Source organism: Pyrus communis, chromosome 13, assembly GCF_041283825.1.
Source record: "Pyrus communis isolate YQ-2024b chromosome 13, ASM4128382v1, whole genome shotgun sequence".
Lineage (NCBI taxonomy): Eukaryota > Viridiplantae > Streptophyta > Magnoliopsida > Rosales > Rosaceae > Pyrus > Pyrus communis.
This window is the reverse complement of record NC_142577.1, coordinates 12,824,048-12,829,884: the sequence shown is the minus strand read 5'-3', so window position 1 is coordinate 12,829,884 and position 5,837 is coordinate 12,824,048.

The window sequence follows — 5,837 nt, the reverse complement described above, 5'->3', positions numbered from 1 at the left end:
AAGTATGAGAGAAAGTTTAAGGGAAGAGAGGGAGAAAGATGAGAGAGATGAAAGGGTTAAAGAGGGAGGATAGAGAGATAGAGAGATAGAGAGAGAATCCAAAATTTCTGGAGGGAGGGGACACGCGACAAGGCAGAAGTAGGGTATGGGCCCCACGTGGCTCACAAAACAAAATATCTCTCCAAAATGAAATTACCAATTTGTCTTCGGTATTCGGTGTTTCGTAAGATTTTAACCATAACTCCAATTTCGATTCCGATTGCGCCCACGCATTTGTAGTAGCAAGTACTACACGAATATGGTAAAATAGTAGCCCATACGCGTCACAACATAACAGTCAACGAAAGTCAACAATCTCACCTCTAGGGGCATTTTCATCAATTCACTATTTTAGAACTAAAATATTGTAAAATCAGGGATGGGTCCTAACAACATCTAATTCCCATACAATCAAATAAGAAGGCTTTTTAGCTAAAGAAAGCAACGATCTATCCCATACATGAAAAATATTAAACTGGAATCACGTACTAGTAATCGTATTTGCTAGGAAATTTGTCTCTCTAAAACCATAAGTCCATAAATGACATCAACGGAAGCTGCCAACCATTTGATGCTGTCAATAACGGTTTTTAAATGCCATAGAACGTTGCATGTACCCGTGACTGCATCAATCACTAATTTTGAGTATCCACCCTTACAAACCCTCTTAAATACTCTACTTTTAGATAGTGGTTGAGTCAGAAATCGCTCTCAGGATGGGCCTTTAAGACATATAAAAGAAATTAAACTAAATATAGCAATATAATCAATTGAAGAAATATTTAAGGGTTTTTTTTATTGGCATGAAAAATTTATCAAACAAGAGTGATGGGGCTTTAGATTTTTTAAAATTTAGTATTAAGATGAATATATCATAGGAACACAACTTGTTTACGAGCTTTAAGTTCATAACTCAACTATTACCATGAGATTTTCCTTTCAACATAATTGAATCTTCCTTTAAATTACATAGACTTTGTGTTATATGAACTGAACAAAACTAAAATTATGTTTTATATGGTAAAACAGAAGACTAATTATAAGGTTGGGTGAACTGCCAATTTAGTTCCTAAATTATCACCTAAGTGAAAATTAGGTCCTTAAACTATTTTTTCAGAAAAATCAGTCATTGAATTATAAAAATCTACCAATTACATCCCTGATACTATATTCAAAGCTACTATATTCAAATTTCCGTCAATTTAAGTCACGTTAGTTGCATGTGATACACATTGGAGGGTATATTGATAATTTTACATAAAGAATAGTGTATGGAGTTAGCTTTGGAGGGTAAATGAAATGTTAGATTCGCAACCTATATGAAATGTTAAGGGTTGTAGGCGAGAAAAGAACAGTATTACACTCTAAAGTATGTCAAGTCACTCAAGTTGATGAAAAAGTGGATAAAATAGCTTTGAACATAATAATAAGGATGAAATTAGCATTTTTTTAAATGAATTTAGGGACTTATTTTACCGAAAAAATAATTCAAGGACCTAATTTTCACTGAAGTGATAGTTAGGGACTAAATAGCACTTCACCCTATAAGGTTTATAGACCTTGTTTGATATAAACAGAACAAAAAAAGAATTAATTTTTGTATGGTAAAATAGAAGGCTTAGTAAAATTTCAGGATAGGCCTAGGCCTAACCTGGCCTCCATGTGGCTCCGCCACTGCTTTTAGCCATCCAAAATGCAACTCTCAAAGCTACTCCTTCAGCCATAAAAATTGTATTCCCCCCAAGCCCCCAAGCACCGAGCACCAACAACAATTGGAGAACCTTCTTCATCCTTGTCGATAAAGACAGCAGTCGCCTTGGAGTTCACAAAAAAGCCATCAAAGTTAATCTTGAGGATCCCCATTTCTGGAGGGTTCCATTTAATGTTTCTTTGTAATTTCCCAGATTTCTTGCTAGTACTATTTGCTTTAAGATAATCTTCACCCATGCTTGGAGCTAACATAAACACCTTATTGGGCATTGCTTTTCCATTTGTAAAACTATTTGATTCCTTTCTCTCAAAACTTGCTAGCAAACTAGAAGAGCCAAACTCAAATTGGACAAATTATCATTATCAATGCTACCAAGGGTATTAAACCAGTCTAATAGACCAGGGGGATTATTAGCTTCGGTAGGATTTAATCCAGGAATAGTGCTCTAAACCTGTTTAGCAAAAGAACAATTAATGAAAAGATGATTCTGATTCTCAACATCAACATTACACATGGGGCAATTAGCACAAATAGTATTGATATGTTTATGTAATCTTTCTCCAATTTGTAATCAATTAAGAATCAAAGGCCAGCTAAAAACTTTAACCTTGTGCGGAATATTCAATTTCCACATTTTCTTTAAAAGCGACGTCCTTGGGTTACTATTTGTCATACTATTTTGTATCCACGTTGTTGGCTTAACTATGAAAACCCCACTAACATTAAGACCCTAGCAAATAGAGTTATCCTTATCAATCATAAGCAGAGGGATACTACAAATTTTGTTAACAATATCCACACATAAAATGTAAAAATAAAGTCATGTTCCAACATTTATTAGAAATAAAATGACTCACTTTCAAATTTCAATCTAAACTATTCAATTGGTCTTCCTATACAAGATGGAAAAGGAAAAAGCCAGTTATGGTCTAGAAAGATATACTTTGACCATTTCCCACCGTCCATCACATACCCTCAATAACCCTTCTCGCATTGTTGAGGACTTCTTTTCATGCAGTAGAATGGTTTTGTTTAACTTTTGTTTCCATTGTCTTTAGTATTTTTTTTTCCTTACAATTTGCACCAACCAGCTATGATCATCAGTAAGAGCTTTCCAACCAAGTTTGGGCAGACAAGTGTTTTGTTTAATCTTTGTTTCAAAAAAGGTTTCTTGTCTTGAGTATTTTTGCCTTGCAATTTGCACCCACCTGTTATGATCATCAGTAAGAACTTTCCAACCAAGCTTTGCGGGAAAAGCATTATTAAAGTGTTCACTTTTCCTAATACCCAAAACCCAACACTCTTTGGTTGACAAACTTTGTCCAAATCTACTGGACTCAATTTGTTTGTTTTTTTTTTTTTTTTCGAGAGAGAGCGGAATAATCTTTTTTCTTTATTAATAGTCTTGATAAGGATCTCGAGGCATTTAAGGTGAGCCATAATGTGATTTAGCATGCCCATGAGGTTGGATTTAATCAAAGTCAATCTATCTACCTTGGACATAGTATTTGCTTTCCAACTTACTGGCTTCTTTTTCATTCTGAGCATAAGCACTTTTTCATTCCAAGCATAAGCTTTTTTTATTTGCAGGGTCTTTTACATAAAATGATGTTATGAATCCCCATGTATTTTTCAATAGTGGTTTTATGTTGGTTTGTAAGAGATTGACCACATCATTTCCAACTTGATTACTTGTATTATTTGGAAAGTTGAGAAAAGACTTACTGAAATTTACCTTTTGCCTGAAACTAATGCAAAATCATTCTCGTATTTGATTACTCACTAAAAGCACAACAGTTTCCTAATGACATCTTATCAAGCGCGTGCCCACTAGCTGGAAGCAAATGTTAAGTGCTTCATGAAGCCCAATTAGCCGATATTCACATAGGGGTGGAGGCATGGGTGAGAAATCCAAGCCCATAAATAATGGTAGAATCAAGCTCGTAAAGCGTGATCGCTTGGCGCTTAAGACCCAAAACTTCAAAAATAAAAGACATTCTCAAGCCTTAACCCTGCAAAATCTACTTCCATTTGATAGAAGAGATTATTGGTCGTGCACCTATTTGTGTCCCTACCAATGTTGTTGAGGAGTACCATTCCCGAAATCAACTTGTGAGACTAATTTTGCTCTATCTAACACATTTGGTAGAGAAAAATTTTGACATGGAATGGCCATGATGGCTGAATCTCCCTAGCAAAATTTGGTTAACTTTGTGAATAATTCCTTAAGTTCCCGGATATAAGTATGGTGAATTGTTTTAGTTTTGGATAATGTTATGGATATTGTCCTCAAATATGAGTTGATTGAATCATGTTTTTATATACTTGTGACCGAATTCAATTATCATGTCATTAGGTATAAATGTGAGAAAGTTGGTTGTCTGGATGAAAGGCTACTACGCACACTAACTTTATACCTAATCACCCTTCTGACAACGAATTCAAGTCTATCCAGCCTGATTAAGGGTATTAACACTGTTCTTTGTTGTATATATGGTACTAAACTACCATTAAAGAGGCCTTATATTCTCCCTATTGCGGAAGAACGTCGTTGAGTTTTAAGAATATCTGATAGCACAATGGTCAAGAATGAAGCTACTAGAGTGGAACATCTTTGCATCCCCTCCTAATAAATATGGATCAATACGTATTTTGGAGCCAATGGGCCACACCCTGAATGGATGTACGCCTTTAAAGGATGGTTTGTCGTCCCTGATAACGCATGACGCACCTGTATGGACAATATGGTACAAAAGGCGGCTAGCCAATCATCTGTCTTTGGCTAGAATTGACTAATCAAACAGTTCATAGGATTCACTTCCCTAGAAGAAAAAAAATGTCACAAATGAATCATTACTCGATCATTGTCTCAACCATTTCATCTTATGAGATTAATCTAGATTATCTTGAGACTTAAAGTTCTTGGTTCAATATACTAGTTTGGGTGAGATAAAATTGGAATGAGATTATCATCGATGATATTTCACTTACATGGTTGCTACCAACATAAATGAAAAACAACATTATGGAATTGTGTTCAGTAATAGTGACAAAGTAGTAATGATTGGTCAAGGGACAACTAATGTTGAATTAGATTCCTTATCAAAGTATGTTTGGGACCTATCGTACCTACATCGGCCAAGGTAACCTTCTCGTGTTTGAAGTGAGAAAAGAAGCGTAATGGAATGAATGAAATAGTGCGATGCAATGCACATTTTATGTTGCAAGACTTCTCTCAAACGCTTAATGATTCATTACAGCTTATGAATGTGGTAATAGCATATTTCCATGAAGATCATGATACAGAGGTTTACATGTAATTTCTCAAAGAATTACATGGACTGATCCAAATAGTTCTAGACCAAAACACCTTCTCAACTTATATGAGTCACTTTACGGATTGAAACAATCTGAGTACATGTTGTACACCCTTCTAAGTGATTACTTGATCAATCAGGGATATATGAGTAAATTATGCCCTTTGCGTGTTAACTAAGAAGTATTCTGAAATTGCTAGAGTTGCAGTGCATGTTGATGACATGAATCTCAGTAAGATTCTCGAAAAATTTGAGAAAACTGCCTAACACCTGAAGACGAAATATGAGATGATGGATCTTGGGAAAACTCATCCATTTCATGACCTATCGAGCATTGTTCTGACAGTATTTTGGTCCATTAGTCGAAATACACCCAAAAAGTGTTGTTTCTGAGTACACTTACAATCATCGATATACTAGATGCAAATAAGACCTTTGTAGAAATTTTGAAACCTGAAGTTCCACATCTGCATTAGGCAAGATATCTCTATTGATTGATATGTTGGTATTTACTAGCCTTTGCACACCATATAGAGGAAATGACATTATCAGTGGAAGGATGATTTGTTGATAGTTGATGAAACTTATAAGGGACAAACATATGTGACATTGATAGAATTGTGCTCGGTGAGTAGTGTTGACGCTTATGGAAGAAGGAAATCCATGATGACAGCATGAGTTCGGTAAACGTTGATGAGGGTCATAGAGGAAGACATCAACGACGCTCATAGAAACTTTGTAAACATTGATGAAGCTAACACCAAAGTATA